Genomic DNA, 24,273 nt, shown 5'->3' on the forward strand with positions numbered 1-24,273 from the left:
GGCTATTTGCAAGTAAGGGACGGTTGGAAAGTGAGAGGCCTTCCAAAAATGAAATAACGGGAGTCCAGAGGCAGTATGTTCCAATTAGTGTGATGGGAAACACTGAAAGGTGTAGGAAATGGGTACGACTAGAGAAGATGAGGCTCTGGTCAAAAAAAAATGGAGGTGGTATGTGGCAGATGTGGACAGTTGGGATTAAGTGAATCCCTTGAGGAGTATAAAGGCAATAGGAATGTACTCAAGGGAAATCAGGAGGGCAACATGAGGACATAGCTTTGGCAAATAGAATTAAGGAGAATTCAAAGAGATTCTAAAAATACAGTAAGGGCAAAAGGCTAACTAGGGAGAGAATAGAGCCCCTTAAAGATCAATGTGTCCATCTGTGTGTGGAACCACTGGAGATAGGTGAGATATTAAACAAGTATTTCTGTGAGTATTTACTGAGGAGACAGATATGGAAGCTAGAACACTTGAAAATAAGCCATGATAACTTTAAAAAGGTATCCATAACAAAGAGGAGGAGGTGCTGGAAGCTGGGGAAATGATTGCTAGGCCCCTTGCTGAAATATTTGTATCATCGGTAGTCATGGGTTAGGCGCCAAAAGACCAGAGCTGGTTAATGTGGTGCCATTATTTAAGTAATGTGGTAAAGAAAAACCAGGGAACTGCAGACCAGTGAGCCTGACTTAAGATGAAGGCAGAGTGGTGGACATTGTCCATATGGACTTCAGCAAAAGATTCTGCATGGTAGACTGCTTACCAATGTCAGATCACATGGAATGCAGAGAGAGCTAGTCATTTGGATACAAAATTGGCTTGAAGATAGGAAACAGACAGTAGTGGGTGGAGGGTTGTTCTTCAGACTGGAGCCTGTGACAAACAGTATGCTGCAAGGAACAGTGCTGGGTCTACTGCTTTTTGTCATTTATATACATGATTTGGATGTGAACGTAAGAGGAGTGTTCAGTAAGTTGCAGATGACACCAAAATTGGTAGTATAGTGAACAATGAAGAAGATTATGTCAGAGTACAATGGGACCTTGATCAGATGGACCGATTGGGCTGAGGAATGGTAGATAGAGTTTTATTTACATAAATGTGAGGTATTGCATTTTGGTAAGGCAAATCAGGGCAGGACTTACATACTTAATAGTAGGGTCCTAGGGAATGTCACCAAATAGAGATCTTGGGGTGCAGGTTCACAGTTCCTTGAAAGTGAAGTCACAGGTAGACAGGATAGTGAAGAAGGTGGTTTGTACATTTGCCTTAATTGGCCAGTGCATTGAGTATAGGACTTGGAATGTCATGTTGTGACTGTACAGGACATTGATTAGGCCACTTTTAGAACTGCATTGAATTCTAGTCTCACTGCTATATGAAAGTTGTTGTTAAAATTGAAAGGGTACAGTAAAAATTCATAAGGTTGTTGCCAGGGTTGGGGGGGTTTGGGCAATAGGGAGAGGCTGAATAGGCTGGGGCTATTTTCTCTGGAGCATCGGCAACGGGTTATCTTATAGAAGTTTATAAAATAATGAGGGGCATGGATAGAGTGAATAGTCAATGTCCTTTCCCCTGGGTAGGGGAGCCCCAAACTAGAGGGCGTAGTTTAAGATGTGGGGGAAGACATAAAAGGAACCTGAGGGGTAACTTCGGCACACAGTGGGTGGTGCATGTATGGAATAAGCTGCCAGGGAAAGAGGCGGAGGCTGGTACAATTGCACCATTTAAATGGCATCTGGATGAGTACATGAATAGGAAGCATTTAAAGGGATTTTATGGGCCAAATGCTGGCAAATGGAACAGGATTAATTTAGGATATCTAGTCAGCATGGACAAGTTGAACTGAAGGGTCTGATTCTGTACAACTCTATGACTCTATTAATAGATCCTGCTTGATGACTACAGTAATTTTTAATAAGCAAACCAGTCAATGACCAGGACGTATATTTACTTTCCGATTAAGGACAGAAAGCAGGCTCCTGAACTGAAGGACTGATAGGGTGAAATATTGATCAAAAGCAGCTATGAGGTTTTTGGGCGTAGTTTGTTTCTCATTGATCTGTTGTCTAGTCAATTTGATTTTATTCCCATGCAGTAGAGATGTGTACTAATCTCTTCTGCATTTAATTTGGTGCAGAGTACTGGCATTTTCAAAATCTTAAGAATTCTGCTCTCCACATTTGCCAGTTTCCTGATCCATCCCATGCTGTGCAAGCTCTTTTTGGTGTAAAGATTAACACAGATAAGTTTTGTTGCATTGTTTGATTGTTAGTTTCTCAAATCTAAGTTGTTAATAACCCTGTTGATTTGAAATAATATTGTTATAATTTTATTCTCCTTGTGGTACACTCAATTGCTGTTATCTTGTTGTATCCTTAGCGAATTAAAGTTGTTGTGGAATTTTTTTACTAAAGATTATTATTGTGGTTCCAAAACTGAAATCCGTGGTTTCAGCTGCTTTAAATGCTCTTTTTGATATAAAACTCAGTTTTCTTCTACCATTATGGTGTCTTCAAAATGAAGACTGAAGAACCTTTTCCAATGTGATCGATGGAATTCCAAAAGCTTTGTGGGTAGAAACTTCCACAAGTTGTCTTCATTGAATAAGATACAATGATATTTTTTCCATTGTATCAAAAGATGTCTGCTGTGGTGTCACTGGTTCTGATCTTTAACTGTATCCAGGGTATTTATGTATCAATTTTCTCTCCATGTGATCAGATTCATACCTTTACCTTTACCTAATTTTTAATATTTTAGTGGATAGCATTGTTAACTTGTGCATTTTCCCAATAAAACCTCAAATTTGCCATTCAAATCATCCAGATAATAAGATTTCAGTAGCTTCACTGTTGGGACTCTGATACTTTGATTTGCAATAATGATCTTAATTCCCAATTCTTTTACTCCTTTTTTCAATCAATATTCTTTAAGTCTGATCCCGAAGAATTATCTTAACTTGTTGCTGTTATTCTTTTAAATGAACTAATTCAGAAATTTGTTAACTCTGTTATAAGTCTTTCCTGTACTCCCGAAACTTATTTTCCAGGTGAGTATGAGATTTTTCTTCCCTCAATCTGCTCTGGGTGTCCTATAATTGACCTCATTTCTCATGTACTTAATTCAGATTTCTCTCCCAAGCTACAATGAGCTTTTATTGCTGTTCCTGCTTTCTAAAAGTTTTTTTCCCGCTACTTCTGTAATAAAAGCCTTTTTTGAGACTTAGTTTACTTGCATGTTTTCGCTACAGCTGAGGTTCAGCTCTGTTATTTTTCTGGCGCTTGCTAAACATCAAACAGTATCAGATTTTTTTGAACAAAACATGTTTTGAATTCTTCAATTTTTAAAAGACAGTCTCAGGTCTGTTTTTTGATCTTCACTGTTGCTACAATTGGCAATGTATCTGTTGTTGCCTCCATTTTTCATCATATGGTTTGATGCCACACTGAGTTTGGTTTCCTTAGAATGGTCAAGGAGAAGGCATTCTTCAAGTTTAGACTTCAAAGCAACACATTTATAAAACATTAATACTAAGTACAATGATACATCGATTATATACCGGGCTCTGACTTTCATGAATAACAATTAGCCTACCTTCTCTGTGTGTTCGTATCTATCTGCTCTCTGAGTCTTGCAGAGAATTAAGTATGGTCTGGTTTCCACCTCAGCCTACTCTGTGGTGTTTGTATTCAATACTGTGCAGCTTTGTGATATTTTTTCAAGATTGCTGCAGGGTCGCAATGCCCTTACATGAAGAGTTCCTCCTGCCCTAACTTAATCATTCCCTGAATGAGTTCATCTTGTCCATGCATCTCATCTCTTCTTTCGACCTAATCATCTTAAACTATTGAGCAGCCATCATCTCTTCCTGACACATATTAGCTGATGTCGTCAATAGTTCTCCATTTTAAGTACTTTCCCATATACTTCCTTTAGCTGCTTACCATAGTAAAAATCATGCAAGATGTCATTTGTATTTTGGGAAAAGCCACTTCCCTACTGTGGCAGGAGCAAAACCTGCCTGTAAGATTCAAACATAGAATTCTGGGACAATTGGGCCTGGATTTGAGAAGTTAACAGCACATTAAAGGGTGTTGAAGTATAAAGTGGTAGAAAATGATGTGGTAATTTGTAAGGCAGAGGTACATAGATCCTTGTTAAGTAAAGGGTTGAAAAGTTATTGCAGTAGGCAGCAATTTGAATTGAGGTTACAATCAGACCAGCCATGATCTTATTAAATAGTTGAGTGGACTCAAAGGGCTGAGTTCCCTACTTCTGCTATAGATTTTGTATGTTCGTATGTTAAGAGCAAGAGTTTGTGTTCATCTCTGAGTGAAGAGCATATTCTTTGAGAGTAACAAAATTCCTGCTAGCCTCAAGAAACCAATTTAAAGGGTAGAACAAAACACTTGTAAGGTACAGAGTGTATTCATCTCAGGTCATAGCACCAAAATGGAAATTAGGTGAATTTTCCCCTCTCAGGAACTCTTTAAAACTCTGCTTCTACCACATTTTCAAAAACAGAGTCCTTGCATATTTTTAAAACAAAGGTAGATAGATTCTTGCTTAGCAAGAGGATGGAAGATTATCAAGGGTGGGCTTGAATGTGAGTGCTTGAGAGTGCACTTAGATCAGCCATGATCTTTTTTAATGGGGGAGCAGGCTCAGAGGCTGAATGGCCTACTCCTGCTCCTCGTTTGTATGTTCATGTGTTTGTAAGGATGCGGGTGACCATGGTCAACAAATGTGAATATGGAGCATACAGTTGTTGATGACAACCCTACAATCCTCCAGCATATCTGCCCTTTTCCAATTCAGCCCTCTGGTGCATCTCTGATTTTATTGCTCCAACATTTGTGTCTATGCCTTCAACTGCTGAGGCCCTAACCTCTAGTATTCCCTTCTTCAGCCTCTTCACTGCTGTGCATTCCCTTTCTCCTTTATTATACCCTCTATCTCTTACATCCCCTCTCTCTTTGACAAACTGTTTGGTCCTCTACCATGACATCTGCTTACATGGCAATGTCAGATATTAGTTGATAATAATCCTCCAGAGCATTATCTTATGATGTTAAAGGTGCTATGTAAATATTTCTTGTTCCAGTAGTCGTTGTGTGGAATAGTCTTACAAAGGTGCCAATGGAGTGAATGGGTGGTTTTTACAACAAGTAGGTGATCCACTTTGGTCAGCTTCTGCTCAGGCAAAGAAAATGATACCCACAATTTACATTTGCACTGCAGATAAGTGTTGGAATTCACAATGGAGGCACTGGGTTCTTTCCTTTTACTATGTGAATATACCGCATCTTTGTCAAGACTCTAATCCTCATCCCCCATCAACCATTTTTATATCCAGAAAGCAGGTGGATCAAGAGGCCTGTCTTTTGCCATATCTCTGTGATCTTGTTATTAACCTTGACACCTGATTGCCAAATTCTTCCCATGTCATGTGACCCCTTTTAAACAGCAATCAATTTTGTTTTTCATCATCGAACATTTGAGTGCCAATCCCTTTGTTGTCCTCCCTTCAACTTCTTTTCCTCTTTTAAGATTCTCAAATAATAGTTACTTGCTTACAGTGTTAATGATGATCAATTCCCTCTAAAATTGGATATAGTTAAAATGTGGAAAATAACAGAAGTAGTATAACATGTTGTATTGGAAATTGACTTGAATTACTTCATTTATTAAATTGTTAATTACAAATCAAGTTTGTTTTGAAGAATGTAAGCTAATTGAATTTTGGTTTTGTTATAGAGTTATTATTTGGCAGGGTTTCACTGAAATAAGGTATCTTGCAAATGTTATTCTAAAATTGTTTGTTTAGGTTTTAAAAATCTTTGTGCAAAACTGGCTAGAAATATGAACTGATAATCATGTGGTAAAATCACTATGCCAGCTGGAGCCTGAAAACCATTTGAAGTATCCACTTAATGCCTTAAATTTAATTTATTAGAAATAAATGGAGGAATGATTGCAAAAGACTGTGAATAGGGTTAGATGAAGACATTTTTGAATTTAGAACAGAAATAGAGGGAAATGACAGTTGGATTGAAAAAAAAATAGAAACAGTAAGTTAGAATAAATAAAAGTTTCAAGCTATAAAATTTAAGAAAGACAGACTTTTTATAGTTTTTTTGCCTTTTGATAAAGAGGTTTATTGGCCAGTTATCTCAACTTAAAAGAATCATGTGATCTATTAGTCTCCATGGAAAGTTTAATTTAATTTTAAACTACAGCAACCTAATGTAAATCATAATGAGATCTATGCATTAATATTATTATACAAACTTTTTAATTATGTTTTCATTCAGAAAATGTATTGAATTCTAAGTCATGTAACTGTTTTATTGAGAAGAATTGAGCCAATTGTGCAGCTATTTTTGCCAAAGACTGAAAATAGATCTTGAATGACTCCCATGCCAATTAAATACGGCTGTTCAAAAGTTTGGATTTGGCTCATAACCACTGCATGGTGTAATATGAATGGGCCAGGTGTTGCTGAGCCACACTTTCAGGTTTAGGAGTCAAGTGCTGATAAAATGCTGTTTTCCTTGAATGTGATTCCACTGAAGATGTGGAATCTCTTGGTAACATATTTCAGGTTGACTTAGCCCTGAAGACAGTGAAATTGCATATGTACTTAGATAAACTATTTGAGGTTCAGATGAAGGAGCACCAGAGAAAGATGAATATCCTGGAGGAAGACTGCCACCTCTGCAGCAACAGAGATGCTATTGCTTCATCTCCAGCTCCTATTTCTCCTGCTAACTAAGGAGGAGTCCTAGCAAGATGACTGAGCAAGCAAACCTCCGGATACAACGCATTATCCTCCGACACTTCCGCCATTTACAATCCGACCCCACCACCCAAGACATTTTTCCATCCCCACCCCTGTCTGCTTTCCGGAGAGACCACTCTCTCCGTGACTCCCTTGTTCGCTCCACACTGCCCTCCAACCCCACCACACCCGGCACCTTCCCCTGCAACCGCAGGAAATGCTACACTTGTCCCCACACCTCCTCCCTCACCCCCATCCCAGGCCCCAAGATGACATTCCACATTAAGCAGAGGTTCACCTGCACATCTGCCAATGTGGTATACTGCATCCACTGTACCCGGTGCGGCTTTCTCTACATTGGGGAAACCAAGCGGAGGCTTGGGGACCGCTTTGCAGAACACCTCCGCTCAGTTCGCAACAAACAACTGCACCTCCCAGTCGCAAACCATTTCCACTCCCCCTCCCATTCTCTTGATGACATGTCCATCATGGGCCTCCTGCACTGCCACAATGATGCCACCCGAAGGTTGCAGGAACAGCAACTCATATTCCGCCTGGGAACCCTGCAGCCATATGGTATCAATGTGGACTTCACCAGTTTCAAAATCTCCCCTTCCCCCACTGCATCCCTCAACCAGCCCAGTTCATCCCCTCCCCCCACTGCACCACACAACCAGCCCAGCTCTTCCCCCCCACCCACTGCATCCCAAAACCAGTCCAACCTGTCTCTGCCTCCCTAACCGGTTCTTCCTCTCACCCATCCCTTCCTCCCACCCCAAGCCGCACCCCCAGCTACCTACTAACCTCATCCCACCTCCTTGACCTGTCCGTCTTCCCTGGACTGACCTATCCCCTCCCTACCTCCCCACCTACACCCTCTCCACCTATCTTCTTTACTCTCCATCTTCGGTCCGCCTCCCCCTCTCTCCCTATTTATTCCAGTTCCCTCCCCCCATCCCCCTCTCTGATGAAGGGTCTAGGCCCGAAACGTCAGCTTTTGTGCTCCTGAGATGCTGCTTGGCCTGCTGTGTTCATCCAGCCTCACATTTTATTATCTTGGAATCTCCAGCATCTGCAGTTCCCATTATCTCTGACTGAGCAAGCACTTCCTTTCATTTAAAAAATAATCACTTTAGGTGAAATTCTCAGGGTTTGTTGAATAAATGTTGTTTAGAACATTGAGTCGTAACGTGTCCTACAATGTCACCTGACATGCTTCAGCAGCAAATCAACATGAAAGGGTGTGTATCTCTTGAATAGCACTTGAAATCCATGTTAGTACTTGTCTACTCCTTTAACAGCTGGTTGCTGTTAGGAAAGACAATTAGGACAATATGTCATGCATTCTTCTTAATGGGTGTTTGTCGCTTAGTGTTTCAGTCGGCCCTTAAATGAGCCTCCAGGTGCACACTTGAACTCCTTTACAAATTTGGCATCTTTTATTAAAAGCAAACGTTAAGAAAATTACTATTTTAATTTGTGGATAAATCAGAAATTTGTAATGGCCTTTAATATTGCGGTTGGATGGCTAAGTTTCTCTGTGTTGATTCAGAATTTGTGGGTAAAATATAAGCTTAAAGGCTGAAAATGATGCATTTTACTTCTGTCTGTAAGTGATGCTGAATTTGTGAATATCTCCCATCTTAAAATCTTGTTACTTAAATAGGGATTTTAATTTGATGTTATGTATGTTATAAGTGATTACTTAAAGTACTGTCATCTATTCACAGACAAAGCTGAGGTTATTCAACAGTGATCACATTAACTGGAAGCACAGTAAGAGATCTTGATGTAAATCTATTTAACATTTATCAGTGACCCTCCTTCAGAATGACTTGAAACATTAACTCTTGAATTTTCTCCACCAATGCTGCCAGACATGCTGAGTTTCTCCAGAAATTTCTATTTCTGTTTCATGGTTTTTGTAAGTTTGCACTGTGATAGCAGGCTTGAAATCAAGCCTCACTGTTCCTGGAGTTGTCACAGAAGTTTGAGATTTTTAAGTAGTACATAGAATGCGCCAATTTACCTGTCTTTCAAATCCAGCTTGACAGGAAACATGTTACATTTCTGTACTTAACAAGAATTTCCACTTATTACAAATAAATTGATTCTAATGACAGAAATAGTTATGAATCAACAACATAGAACTATAACCCCTCTATAATCCCCCTTTATAGAGACAAGTGGACACAAAAATTTTCAGGTAGAGAGAAAGACTGGGAATGAAGTTTAGTGGTACTTCTGTGCATTGTTTATAAATGTGATCCTTTTGCCGATCATAGTGCTGCTTTCTGATTTTTATCCTGGTAAGTTCACTTGTTTTTCCAGGGTAGACTAGTTCACACTTGAAAAGCTTTTATTAATTGGAAGTCACAGCTTCCAGCAACTAATGATAAGAAATAAATGAGCCATCCTTAGGCATGAAATGCTTTTTACTACAGAATAGAAGTAGCTCCTTTCCTCCCAGAAGCTTAATGAATTTTGACCTAAATATTCGCCCCCACAAACTAGCTCCCAGATGGTTGAACAATCACATAGTTGTTGACAAGCAGGAGACCTTTATTAATGATCAATGGCCACCATTTTACAGATCAATCAGCTACTTGTTATTTTGGCTAATCACAGAATCACTTGTTCTAGAGATAGAATTTGTGATTGGGGGAGCTGGCTATGGGAAAGTTTGATTGGAGTGAAGCTACAAAGTGTCCAGCCCAATGGCAGTAGGTGACCCAGGGAAGAATATGGCTGTCAGTGAGATTGAGCTGGGACATTCTTAGGTTGTGCAAAATGCTAACTAATGGTAAGTCTCCTGCTTTAGGCTAGTCCGTGATTAACTTGTGTTAGTCTTTTGTTCAAGTCAGTAACACATGTCAGAAGTTTTGTAATAAGATTACTTTGCAGGAATCCATGTCTGATTAGAATTATGTCAGAGTTGTTATAAATGTGACTAGGATTATTTACTTAGATCTGAAGGGATTGAATCTTAGATTAAGGGTTAAATTTGAGTCTTAAAGACTGCACTGTCTGAATATCAAACCAGTTCATTAACACTTTTGGCATAAACAAATGATCATGTGGATTTCTTACTTGGAAATGAGTGTGCTAGAGTCCAATAGTATACAAATTATCTTTCCTAAAAGGAGAATAGTATATCCTGTGGCTGCTGAGTTGGTAAGGGGTAGGAATTTTGGAAAAGGAGTTTGTGTATTTATGGTGGGGGTCTGGGGAAGAAGGAAGACCTGATTAGTGTGTCTGTCTGTTGCCAAATGCATAATCTTTAATATGTAAGGACGGTGACCCAGTAGTTAACACTGCTTCACAGCATCAGGGACCCAGGTTCAATTCCAGCCTCAGGCATCTGTCTGTGTGGGTTTCCTCCCACAGTCCAACGATATGCTAGTGAGGTGAATTGGCTGTGCTAAATTGCTGTGTAGTGTCAAGTGATATGCAAGCTATGTGGGTTAGCTATGCAAAATGCAGGGTGTGGGGATAGGGTAGGGAAGTGAGTCTGGGCAGGATGCTCTTTGGAGAGTTGGTGTGGACTTGATGGGCTGAATGGCCTATTTCCAAGCTGATTTTTAGCCTGAAAAATGCTTTGAATTCATTCAACCTGGTTTTTCAGTTGGAAACTTCTGTCTGAGTTCTTCATTTACTAAGTAGTTATTTGCCTGTCTAAATTCAATTCTTCTATAATCTTGTTCAAAAATAGAGCAAAGGAGATTTATTTATTATAAAGTAATAAAAGCATCCTATTAGTAGATTCCAGGTTAAAAGATTTACTAATATGAAAATACTTAAAATTTTTGGTAATTGTACTATCTCACCTGTCTAAAGAAAACCCTAATTGCACAATACAAATGCTGCTGGTCATGTTACTAGGTGTCTGCATCAATTATAAAAGAAAAAAGTGAAAGAAACCTCAAACACAAAAATAGCTTCCCCCCCCCCCCCCCCCAACCCCGCACAAAAAAAAATCAAAACCCAGCCTACAAGCATGTCACACAAAGCGCGAGGGTGGTGGTGTGGATGATGGCAGGAATGATGTTATTTTGAGTTCTGACGTACTGACATCAAGTTTCTGCAGAAATGCAAGAAAGCAGACAATATCCAAAAAGGACTACAATTCACAAACCTTCTCAATTTGACCAACAATGCAGGCAATGCTGCAAGACTGTCGCACCTCTCTCACACTCTTCAATCATCTTGTGTACCAATTCTTTGGCAGATGCTGCAACCTTGATGTAGCGAGAGCCCAAAATCTCAGCAGCTCAAGATATAGCAGAGCAGACGTGGAATGCTGCCAACCAGATGAGGCAATGAAACCACATCACCTACATGCACACCAAGAACCAGAAATTGGAGAAAGTTGGCATCACTGCCAGTAGTAACTGAGCCTCCCCTGGTACCACCACAGAGAAATCCATCATTAATTTGTCTGACTTTCTACCAGTTGAAATCAAAAATTCTCAGCGGGGGGCTTAATTTCTGCCCCACTACCAAAATGGACCCCGTTGGTCTTGTAGCAGACACAGAAATTCTTCGGGTAAATGAAGCTTTGGGAATTCTTCCACAATCCCAAAGATGTCAGCAGCAAGCCCAATGAGACAATCAATGAGCTTGAACAGTTGACAGATCTGTGGTGCAGCAACCAAAGAAGACTGAGTCAAATTAGACCTCTCCAGAAGGCCACTGCCCTAGGCTTGACATGTATACTGAAGCTGCCAAGAGATGTGTTAATACCAGATTCATCAGCCATGCTCACACGGTAGTGCAGAATGTCGCCCATGCTCTCAAGACCAATTGCAACGTGGTCATCAAACTAGCAGACAAAGGAAGAACCCTCGTCGTAAAGAATAAAACAGACTACTATAAAGAAAACCAGAAACACTATAGACAATTACCAGCTGATCCGACCAAAGAATGCACCTATCAACACAGCACGCTGATCAAGACATTTTTTTGATCCAAACGTTCAAAGTATCTTATCCACTCGAATTCCACGTACTTCTTACATAGGAGACTTGAACTGCCTTCCAAAGATGCACAAAGCTGACACACCTGGATGTCTCATCGTATCAGGCAATGGGACCCTGTTCAAGAACCTTTCTGGCTATGTTGATGACATCTTAAATTCCATTGTATGGGGAACCCCAGCTTCTGTCATGATGCTACAGATTTCTTACAGAAACTCAGCACCCACGGACCAGTCAAACCAGGAACATTCTTCATCACAATGAATGTTTTGGCACTCTATGACAGCCTTGCTGCAACAGCCTCAGTACTCAATACCAACAACTGCCAATTTCCAGATGCTGTCCTACAACCCATCTGCTTCATCCTCGAGCACAAGGTCTTCACCTTCATCAACCAGTTGTCATTCAGATATATGGAACAGCCATGGGAACCAAATCTGCACCCAACACGCCAACATTTTCATTTCCAAGTTCAAGGAAGATTTCTTTGCTGCAGAAGACCCCCAACCAACGCTATACAACATATACATTGACGTCATTTTTCTTCCTTTTGGATTCGGTTTGGAATCACTGAAACAACTAAATAACGATATCAACAAGTTTCATCCCACCATCAGATTTACCATGGACTACTATTCAGAATCAGTTTCATTCTTGGACACCCGCAACTCCATCAAGGACGGGACACCTCAGTACCTCACTCTACTGCAACCCCACAGATAACCTTACAAATGCTGCATTTCTTTGGCTTCTACCCTAAACATATTAAAGAAGCCATCCCCTATGGGCAAGCCCAGCGCATACACAGATCTGCTCAGATGAGGAGAAATGCAAATGCAACAGACACCTGAAGGTTTTCAAGAATGTCTTCACAAGGGAATACAATGCTCAACTCATCAGTTGCCAGTTCCGACGTTCCACAGCAAAAAACCACAACAGCCTCCTCTGAAGACAGACACGCGTTTGGAGAATGCCTTCATTGTCCAGTACTTCCCTGGAGTGGAGAAACTGTGCCATGTTCTTCGCAGCCTTCAACGTATCATTGACAATGAACACCTCACCAATATCTTGCCTACACCTACTCACCTCTTGCTTTCAAACAACCACCAAACCTTAAATAGACTGTCTTGAAGGCTGGGTAGTTTTACTGTGAACAACATTGACCACAACACTACACAACCCTGTCATGGCAATCTCTGCAAGACAAGTCAGATCATTGACATGGATACTACCATCACAAGTGGGAATGCCACCCACCAAGTACACTGCAGGTATTCATGCGACTTGGCCAACATTATCTATCTTGCTGCAGGCAAGATAAACCCCAGGAATGGTATATTGGCGAGACTGTGTAGATGCTACACAATGGATGAGTGGAAACTGCACAACAATTGCAAGACAGGAATGTTCCTTCCCAGTCAGAATACTTCAACAGTCCAGGATATTCAGCCTTCAATCTTTTGAGTAAGTGTCCTCCAAGGCAGACTTTGAGATACACAACAATATAGAATTGCTGAGCAGAAACTGATAGCCAAGTTCCATACCTATGAAAACAGCCTCAGCCGTGATCTTGGATTCATGTCGCACAACGGGTGATTCCACCAGACTGTTCTATATCTGTAAAATCTTCTTTACTGTCCTGTTTCAATGGTATCACCTTAATTAAATTGTTATTAATCTCTCTATCTTTAATTAGTTTGTACTGTTTTGAATTCAGCGTGTGAATCCCGTTATTTATCTCCAGCACTGCCTTTTATTTTTAATTTTTTGTAATTATCCCTCTGACTCACTTTAATTGGATTATTGGTCATCCCTTTGCTAGTTATTCAGCTATTGACACTTGATTCACCGTCTAACACTCTTGGTCACCTGCAGAAACATATCTGACACTTCACTTGCACCAATTGTGTGACCTTTTGATCTCTCTGCCTGTAAACTCTGGGTCTGAGTACTTTGCTCTCGCACTGCACTTGATTGAGCTTGTGATTTTTTTTCAAATAAGCCTGTTTAATTATAACCTGCTGTCGTGTCACTTCTGACTTTGTCCACCCCAGTTCAACACCAGCACCTCCACATCATGAGCATGTAAATAGTATACTCAATGCTTCCACTCCTTGCACCATTCTTGAGGAGTTCTGCTGTACTTGACAGGGAAGATGTCAAGGTTCACGGTGGTCTGCTACATGCTGACAATCTCGCCAATGTGACTTGCCACCTGCAATATAGTAACAGATGAGCAGAAGGAACAAGAAAAAGGAGAGGAGATAATCCTTTCTGGCTCGGTTGCTCTTTTAATAATTCATCCAACGGCCAAATATGTATTCGCAATGATAATTACACATTCACCAACAGTCCCACACCTGCATCTCCCTTTGTAATGTGCATCACATGTCCACTTAGCTACAATGTAAAACTGAAGGCAAATCTACACATTAAACCATTCCATTGTTTCTGTTGATCCATGATGCATGGATTTTGTTAAATTCATTCATGGGATGAGGGTGTTGCTGACCAGACAGCATTTATTGCCCATTCCTAATTGCCCAGACGGTGTGGGTCTGGAGTCACATGTAGGCCTGACCATGTAAGAATGGCAGTCTCCTTCCCTAAAAGATATTAGTGAACCAGATGGGTTTTTCCAACAATCCACCAAGTTCATCTCAATGTCAGTCAAAGTACCTGACACAATACCATGCAGACTGATGTATGCATGCTTTTGAAGAGAAGGACTGATTTAAGGCTGGTCAGCATGGTTTTATACAAGGGAAATCATGTCTCACAAACTCGATTGAGTTTTTTGAGAAGGTAGCCAAAAAGATTGCAGGCAGAGCAGTAGAGTGGACATTGTTTACATGGACTTTATTCAAGCCTTTGACAAGGCTCTGCATGATAGACTAATTAGTAAAGTTAATTCACATGGGATACAGGGAGAGCTTGCCAGTTGAAAACAAAATGTGGCTTGCTGGTAGGAGACAGACTGATGGTAGAAGGTTGTTTTTTCCGATTGGAAGCCTGAGAGTAGCTGTTTCACGAAGATTGGTACTGGATCCACTTTATTGTTTGTCATTTGTATTAAAAATTTGGATAAGAGTTTAGGCATGGGTAGTACGTTTGTGGAGGACACTTAAATTGGTGGTACATTGGACAGGGAAGAAGGTTGTCTAAGATGACAGAGATCTTGATCAAATGGGTCAATGGGCTGAGGATTGGCAGATAGAGATTAATTTGGATAAATGTGAGGTATTGTAATTTGGTAAAACAAACAAGGGCAGGACTTGTACAATTAACAGGGCCCTGGATAATGTAGGACAGAGACTTGGGGGTTCAGGCACATAACCTTTTGAAATTTGCATTAAATGTAGACAGAGTGGTTAAAAAGATACTTCATTACTCAGACCGTTGAGTTTAGGAGCTGGGATGTCATTCTTGAGGTTGGTGAGGCCTCTTCTGGAGTATTGTGCACAGTTCTGGTTGCCCTGTTATTGAAAGGATATTATTAAATTGGAGACTGTTCAGAAAAGATTTACCAGGATGTTGCCAGGAATGGAAGGTTGAGTTATAAAGAAAAGCTAAATAGAGTGAGAACAAGAACAGAGTTGCTGGAAAAGCTCAGCAGGTCTGGCAGCATCTGTGAAGGAAGAAAGAGTTAACGTTTCTGGTCCAATGACAATTCTTCAGAACCAGACCCAAAATGTTAAGTCTTTTCTCCTCCACAAATGCTGCCAGACCTGCTGAGCTTTTCCATAAACTTTGTTCTTGTTCCTGAGTTACAGCATCCACAGTTCTTTTTGGTTTTTATTTGCTAAATAGGGTGGGACGTTTTTCACTGGAACATTGAGGTTTATAACATCATGAGGAGCACCAATAAGGTGAATGGCCTTTTTCCTAGGGTTGGGGGAGTTCAAAACTAGGGGCATATTTTTAAGGTGAGAGGAGAAAGATTTAAAGGACAAGAGGGGAAACGTTTTATTTATCCAGAATGTTTCATAAGTAAAGGTGGTGAATGCAGGTGCGGTTATAGCATTTAAAAGACATTTGGATAAGTACATGAATGGGAAGGGTTTGGATGGACATAGGCCAAATGCAGGCAAGTTGGACTAGTTTGGTTTGGGATCATGGTTGTTGTGGACTAATTGGACTGAAGGATCTGGGGCCATGCTGTATGACTCTATGACTCTCAAGTGGTGTTGGTCAAATGTTCAGTAATCCCCAATGCCAATATTTATGAGGAAGGAATTTTCCACTGAGGGACAAGAAGTTCCTGACGACTGCTGGATTTCACCACACCACATGTAGTTAGATTCTGACATTGTGTGCGTGCGCGTGTGTGTTTCTTTCACGGATTCTGGTTGATAAGCTTACCTACTTGCTGGGTGGGGAAGACTGCAGGATAGACTGTGACCACAGAATGGGTAAGTTTGTGCTTATCAATATAAAATTTCAAGGTGGTGGTATGGCTACGTTGTAGTTTTGAGAATCCAAGGTAAGAGAGTGAGACTGTAGTTTTGCAGAATCAGGTAAAAGTTCATGCTTGTCCTAGGGTATCAGTGCTTTATAGGAGTCATTTGAATATGATTGGCAGGGAGAATTTTAGGGCATCCTTGATGAACTGAGAGGAAGAATTCCTGCTCCTCTTCTTCACAGCAGTGCTGGAAAAAAAGCATTTACATTTTCCATATGGCAGCTTTCATCTTCCTTTAGCTGCTCGTTGTCCTGAGGGAAACCCAACCAGCTAGCATTAAGCGTAAAATGTAGATAAAATACTTGGCAAAGAGCATCATTTAAATGTTGAAATGTCCCACTGCACTGATGCAGCCTGATTGCCTGCTCCATGCTGCCTATGCTGAAAGCAGAAGTGGATAGATTTGAGATGAGGTGGATTCAAGTTTGAGATTTTGTTTGTTTGTTTGTTTTTATTTATATTTTTGTTGTACCCGCTCATTTTTAAGGTTACTTATCTTCCCACTAATCCTGCTGCCCTTCATTTTCAAGTGATAGATTTCAATATCTTTGCCACAAATTACATTAAACTGATAGATGTTTTGTTATTTGGCTCCAACCTCTTTGATTTCTTGGGTACTGGAATGGAATTTGCACCTTTTATTCCATAGGCACGATTCCCTAATTTAAATAATGTTAGAAAATTGTCACAAAATACATTTGCAATGTTCTCACTTATTTCTTTTAATACCTTGAAGTGAAAGCCATTAGGTACTGGATATTTATGTAGTATAAATGATTTTTTTTTTAGTTGATAGTATTGATTTTGAAAAAAATTGATAGCAGGAACTGCAGATGCTGGAGAATCTGTAATCGCAAGGTGTAGAGCTGGATGAACACAGCACGCCAAGCAGCATCAGAGGAGCAGGAAGGCCGACGTTTCAGGCCTAGATGATTCTTCAGAAATTTTTTTTTCTTACTTTGAATCCATTCAGTTCCTCAAATTAATTTTAGGTTTCCTTTTATCACTGCATGATGGAAAGTTTTCTGTTATGACTCAGGTTGATTTGCAGGTTTATATGCTTGTCTCTAATTACATGCTCCTTTTATGTTCCAGCACTGGAAAGAACTTGAGCGGAGCGTCTACGTGCCATTTTAATTCCAAACTATAGAGCTACCTCTATTGTTATGTTCAAGAAACCCTTGAATGGAGCGCAAGCAATTATATAAAACTTAGAGGTGTGGCAAACAGTGAGGTTATATCAGTTGACTGCTATTTTCTTCAAGTTCTCCAGCTTCCATCTCCTTTTCCACAATAAATATTGATGTGAAATACTTGTTGATTTCTCACCCGAGTTCTGTAATGCACACATAGAAAACCTTGTTGATCTTCTACTGGAAAGAGTAACTCCCCCCAGTTACTTTTTTGCCCTTACTATTTGTAGAACTTCTTTGGAATCTCATTAAACCTATTTGCTAAAGCTATCTCTTATTCTCATGATTCCCCTCAAATATACTACTACTGCCCTTATACTGACTCAATCTTTGCTGTCCATACCTGCATATACTGCCTACTTTTTCTTGACCAGAGCCTCAATTTCTCTAGTCATCCAGCATTCCCTACACCTAGCCTTGCCCTTCACACTACTAGGAACATACTGCCTCTGTACTCTTGACTCATTTTTGAAAGCCTCCCACTTTCCAGTCATCCCTTTACCTGCAAATAGCTTCTCCTAATCTTTTGAAAGTATTTGCCTAATGTCATCAGAATTGGTCTTACTGCAATTTAGAACTTGAACTTTTATTTTACAACTAATAGAATTATGATCACTGGCCCTGAAGTGCTCATCCATAAACACCTCAGTCATTTGGCCTGCCTTATTTCCCAAGAGAAGGTTGAACTTTGCTCCTTCTCTAGTAAGTTCATACACATCCTGAATAAGAAAGTTTTCTTGCACATACTTAACAATTCCTCTCCATCTAATCCTTTTACACAATGGCTGTCCCAGTATATGTTTGGAAAGTCAACATCCTTACCATTACAACCTCATCATTCTTTCAGATATCTGAGATCTCCTTACAAATTTGTTTCTCAGTTTCGCACTGACTACTGGGGGTGGTGATCCATATCTCAGTAGGAACAGTCATCATACAATACTTAAAACACATTCACCTTTCCCACTTAAATGTTGATCCATTGTTTTTATCCTGCTCCTCATGAATTTTGTATTATTTATTATCTAGACTGCGTCAAATCTCTGTCAGGTTCAGCAGTTATTTGTTTCATATGCTTCTCATAGGTTTGCCGTAAAATTGATCATACAACTTGTTGAATGCTTTTTCACCTTATTGTCACTATGATTGTAAGTCTGTTGGATTATGAATGAACATTCCAAGCATTTCATGGTGGTTTCTTGGACTTTGTCAAAGACGAAGGATGCTGTAGGTTGCAGAATAGTGACGAATGCTGTAGGTTGCAGAGAGACATAGATAAGCTGCAGAGTTGGGTTGAGAGGTGGCAAATGGAGTTTAATGCAGACAAGTGTGAGGTGATGTACGTTGATAAGAGTAACCAGAAGGCCAAGTACAGGGCTAATGGTAAGATTCTTAGTAGTGTAGATGAACAGAGAAATCTCGGTGTCCGTGTACACAGATCCTTGAAAGTTGCCACCCAGGTTGACAGGGCTGTTAAGAAGGCATACAGTGTTTTAGCTTTTATTAATAGAGGAATCGAGTTCCGGAACCAAGAGGTTATGGTGAAGCTGTACAAAACTCTGGTGCGGCCGCACTTGGAGTATTGTGTATAGTTCTGGTCACCGCATTATAAGAAGGATGTGGAAGCTTTGGAAAGGGTGCAGAGGAGATTTACTAGGATGTTGCCTGGTATGGAGGGAAGGTCTTATGAGGAAAGGCTGAGGGACTTGAGGCTGTTTTCATTAGAGAGAAGAAGGTTGAGAGGTGACTTAATTGAAACGTATAAAATAATCAGAGGGTCAGATAGGGTGGATAGGGAGAGCCTTTTTCCTAGGATGGTGATGGCGAGCACGAGGGGGCATAACTTTAAATTGAGGGGTGAAAGGTATAGGACAGATGTCAGAGGTAGTTTCTTTACTCGGAGAGTAGTAACGGAATGGAACGCTTTGCCTGCAATGGTGGTAGATTTGCCAACTTTAGGTATATTTAAGTCGTCATTGGATAAGCGTATGGACGTATGTGGAAGAGTGTAGGTTAGATGGGCTTGAGATCGGTCTGACAGGTCGGCACAACATCGAGGGCTGAAGGGCCTGTACTGTGCTGTTATGTTCTATGTAAATTGCATTGAATAGAAATCTAAGGGAACTGTATGAAATTCCTATTGGAATTTTCTTGTGACTACTTGGTCGGTTTCATGCGGTGTTTGTAATTTTGCAACCTATTAAAGAAATAAACTTTATTAGAAAAAACATTCACTGCACAATATTCTTCAGCTTTACGTCTCTAAATTTCTTGAGAAAATGGAAGTAAATTGACATGTCATTGGTAATTTTACAATCTCTGTGCAGAGCTTTGCTTTCTAGGACTGCAGAACAATCATTTGAGATGCAGGTGTCAGAACTTTTTTTCCCCAAATTAGAGGATATAAAATTCTCTTGTGCATTTATGATCGCATCCCTGTTATTTACACCGCAGTGGACCAAGCTGTCTTGTGGGAGAGTTTGTAAAGTTGTCACTTGTTATCTTTTTAAGCAACTACTTTTGGTTTCACACCCTGAAACAGGATTAGTTAGTGATCTGGAGTGAGGTTTGTATCCATGACATTATAAAAGGTCTTAAATTTATTTGCTTTTTCAATGTGACTCTTTTTTTGCCCCTCAAATTTTGTAACTGAGTAACAGTACACTTAAAGCTCTGTTGCAGTGGTTTGCAGACGTTGCAGTGATTGTAGCAAGTATTGATGTGAGTCATTCCTAATAGGTATGCAAACAGGGTGGCTAATTTGCAAACAGCAAACCCTGAAGAAAGAAAATGAGATGAATTAGCAGTTCATTTGCTTTGAAACAAATGGTCGAGTGGGGGAAATTTTGGGAGAACAGAATTCCCTGCTTTAGAATATATTCATAAGTACGGAGGAATTTTTCGATCCATTTGAACAGGTAGATGAGGCATTGGGTTTAATGTCACATTTTAAAGATGTATCTCTAACAAAGCAGCACTCCCTGCTATTGATGGACACATCAGCTAACAGTTCTGTACTAAACTCCTGGAATGGGCCATGAGCCACAATCTGCTATTTTGGATATGACTGTTTGGCTGCTAAGCCATGGTGGTGCCAAATGGAAGATATTACAAACAAGTAATAAGTTCTTGCAATACAGAGTTCTATTCTGTCACAATTTATAATCCATTAACATAATTATGGGAAAGCAATTTTGAATCAAATGATATATGAAAATGCTTTTAAGTGACACAAAATAGTATTCAATTAGTATTTACATTTGATAATAATCTAATACTTCTCAAGCAGCTAATGAGCTAATTAATCAGCTTAAATATCCAATAAATAAATCTACAGGAAACTTTGCAAGTTCATCATCCTTAAAGCAAAGACCAGACTTTTATTCCGCACAATATTTATTCATCTATTTTCGGCTGGTTGAGAAACCACTGACAGTGCTGAATATGGATAAATAAACCACTGACACTTCAGCCAGCACTGTAACTGGCAAACAGTTTTCTTTTCAGTGACAGCAGTGGAGAAAATGTGGCCCATTCAGGTTGGCAAACTGATTTAACCAGCATTGAAACAAATAACTGTTGTTGCTGTAAATTAAAAGCAAAAACAGAAATTTCTGACAGAACTATGGATTTCCTGAGCTTTAAGGAAGAGTCACTGGACCCAAAAACATTGATTCTGACTTCTCTCCAGACCTGCAGCCAGACCTGCTGGGCTTTTCTAGAAATATGTTTTAGCTTCTGATTTAACTTTGCAGAAGATGATGCTCTTTGCTTTCTTTCAATTAACATTTGTATTTCTGTTTCATTTTCTATTAATTCATAAACTGAAAAAGCTGGGACAATCCTTTTTACTTTGCAGTTCAGATATATTAACTGAATTTTAATTCCAGTTGGTGTCTCAGTGGGATTTAAACCCATGGCTACAGGTCAATAGTTTGGGTGCATGGGTTACAAGTCTAGTGACACTGTCATTTTGCAAACACCAAATTGCCCTGGAGAACCAGCTGGTCAGTCACCTCACTTACAAAAAACAGTCCTTGTGTTGTTAGAATTTGCCCCTGTGACAGTGAAAACACAATAATGTATTTCCAAGAAAGGATAGCGTGGAATGTTTTAGTGCAATTTGCAAACGCATTATCACGTGCTTCTGCTTTTCTTGTTCCTGTAACTTGTAGGGGTCCTGGATTTGGAATAAAAGCAGAAAGAACTGCGGATGCTGTAAATCTGGGACAAAAACAGAAATTGCTGGAAAAGCTCAGCAGGTCTGGCAGCATCTGTGGGGGCAAGGGAGGAAGATCAGAATTAATGTTTCAGGTCCTGTGAAGCTTCCTCAGAATTTTTCAGAGGAAGGGTCACCAGACCCAAAAGGTTAACTCTGATTTTTTTTTTTTCTTCATATATGCTGCAAGACCTGCTGAGATTTTGCAGCAATTTGTTTTTGTCCCAGATTTGGAAGAAGTTGTTGTCAAAGTTCACTCTTCCTACAGCGTGTTGTTGAAAGAGAAAGTGAATGTTTATAATGGCTGATCGAAAGGGCTGTCTGTCATGAATGATGTCAAGTTTCTTCAGTAGTCATGCAGTTGCATGGAAGTGAAGAGTATTTCATCACACTCCTAACATCTACCTTGTAGATATTGAACAAACTTTGGAGACCTAGGCATAGAATTCTGTGGCCAGTAACTCTCATCTCTGATTGGCTGTTGTATCAATAACATTCCTATGGCTGGTCCATTTAGGTTTCTGGTTAATCCAAAATGTTAACGGTAATGGTAATATTGCTGAATATCAAGGTGGGAAGGATGTTTAGATCGATCTTTTTAAATCCCAATTGCATGACATTTATGTGTTAGGCAACATCTAACACTTATCAGTCCATCTCCAAATACTGCCCAGATCTTGCTGGATATGGGAATAGACTGCATCAATATTTGAGTAGTTGTGGAAGGAAATAACACTGCAATCATTAGCAAACATATCTACTTCTTACCCAATGATAGAGAGAAAGTTATTGATTCGTTGATGATTTTGATTACCTGCCTTTACCCTTAATGTCAGTTTACAGTCCTCAGCAAACAAAGAAAATGTCCTTTTATCATACTGAACCAATGCCTCCCTTTATTAATCCATGCATGATCAAGTGGGATTTGTTATTTTTCTCCCCCAGTTATTTAGAAAAAAGTTCCACCACAAATGTTAAACTGATAAGCTTGCAATTACCTGGTTTATCCTTCTCTCCTGTTTGAACAAGGGTGTAACATTTGCATTCCTCTTGTCCTTGTGCCACCAGAATCTGGTGGATTGGAAGATTTTGCCCAACACCTCCACAATTTCTAAACTTCGTTCAGTTGGTTCCAGAGTGATTACACCTTAGTATGTATCTGTAGGTCAAGACTTGAGGAGTTGGAGACCTAGCTGAAAAAATTGTGCTCCATTAGAAAGGGGGTGCATTGCCTATATACTTCAAGAGATGGTCACACCCCTCCGGTTTGACCTGTGATCAAGAATAAAAGGGTGTCCTGCAGGTGGAGCAGATGTGGGGATACATATGGTAATGCTCAAGCACATGTGTTGAACTTGAATAAGGGTAAATACTAAGGACTGACAGCAGAATTGGCCGGAGTGGTTTGAGAAAAGAGTCCAGCAGAAAAAGAAAGTTAATAAACAATGGAACATTTAGAAAATAGTTCATGACTCAATACAAAGACATCTTGGTTTAGAAGAAAAATTCTAGGAGGTGGATAAAACAATCATGATTAACCAAGGAAGTTAAGGATTTTCCCAAACTGAAGGCTCCAGGAGATCTCTGCAGGAGTTCTTCAGAGTCGTGCTGTAGGCCCAATTACCTTCACCTGCTTCATCAATGATTTTCTCTGCACTATAAGGTTGGATGGGGTGATGTGCAATCATTAACGAACAATGTTCACCACCATTTGCTACTCCTCCATGTAGGAAGCAGTTCACGTTTAAATGCAGCAAGATCTGGGCAATATCCAGGCTTGAGTGGACACGTGCAAGTAGCATTCACACCACACAAATGGCAGGCTATGATCATAACCAGTAAGAGGCAACCTAACTACTGACCCTTGACATTCAATGGCATTACCGTCACTGAATCACCACTATCAATATCCTGGAGGTTACCATTGACCAGAAGCTCAACTGTACTTGCCACATAAACAGTGGCTACAAGAGCAGGTCAGAGGCTAGGAAAATTGCAGTGAGTAACTCCCTTCTTGAGCCCCCAAAGCCTGTCCATCATGTACAAGGCACAAGTCTGGAGATTGATGAACTACTCCCCACTTGCCTCTAAGGGTGCAGCTCTAAGAATGCTCAGAAGTCTTTACACCATCCAGACAAAGCAGCCTGCTAGATTGGCACCACATTGACTTCCTTAATTGACACTCAATAGCAGCAGTGTGCATTATCTACAAGATGTGTTGCAGAAATTCACCAAAGAACTCTGATAGCACCTTGCGCACTGTCCACAGCTTCTACCTAGAAGGACAAGGGTAGTAGATATGTGGGAACACCACTACCTTCAGGTTCCTCTCCTAGCCACACACTGTATTGACTTGGAAATATATCACTATTCCTTCACTGCTGAGTCAAAATTCTGGAATTCCCTTTCTAATGCCATTTTGGGTCAACTCACAGCTGGTGGGCTGCATCAATTCAAGAAGGCAGTTCAGTACCACCGTCTGAAGAGCAACGAGGGAATGCAATAAATTCTGGCCGGCCAGCCAGCAACGCTCTCATCCCAAAAGAGAATCAATAAAATGTAAGGAAAAGAATACAAAGTGGCAATGATTAGTGGTCTGCCAAAGGCTTGGTAAAGTTTTAAAAGCCAATACGCATTGACCA

At 40.1% G+C, this 24,273-nt stretch overlaps 1 protein-coding gene across 5 annotated transcripts in view; it reads left to right on the top strand.

Moving 5' to 3' along the window:
• Positions 1 to 24,273, top strand: part of lrrc7 (leucine rich repeat containing 7) — a 617,590-nt gene that overhangs the window by 103,440 nt on the left and 489,877 nt on the right. The window contains exon 1 of one of the 5 annotated variants that reach the window (XM_048539167.2): positions 8,059 to 8,572. The exons of the other annotated variants lie outside the window; for them this stretch is intronic. The gene's annotated coding sequence lies outside the window, so the exon portion shown is untranslated. Of the gene's footprint in view, positions 1 to 8,058; positions 8,573 to 24,273 lie in introns of those variants that run through there. 5 annotated transcript variants of the gene reach the window in all.

The sequence above is a fragment of the Stegostoma tigrinum genome, chromosome 8 (assembly GCF_030684315.1).
Source record: "Stegostoma tigrinum isolate sSteTig4 chromosome 8, sSteTig4.hap1, whole genome shotgun sequence".
NCBI classification, from domain to species: Eukaryota; Metazoa; Chordata; class Chondrichthyes; order Orectolobiformes; family Stegostomatidae; genus Stegostoma; species Stegostoma tigrinum.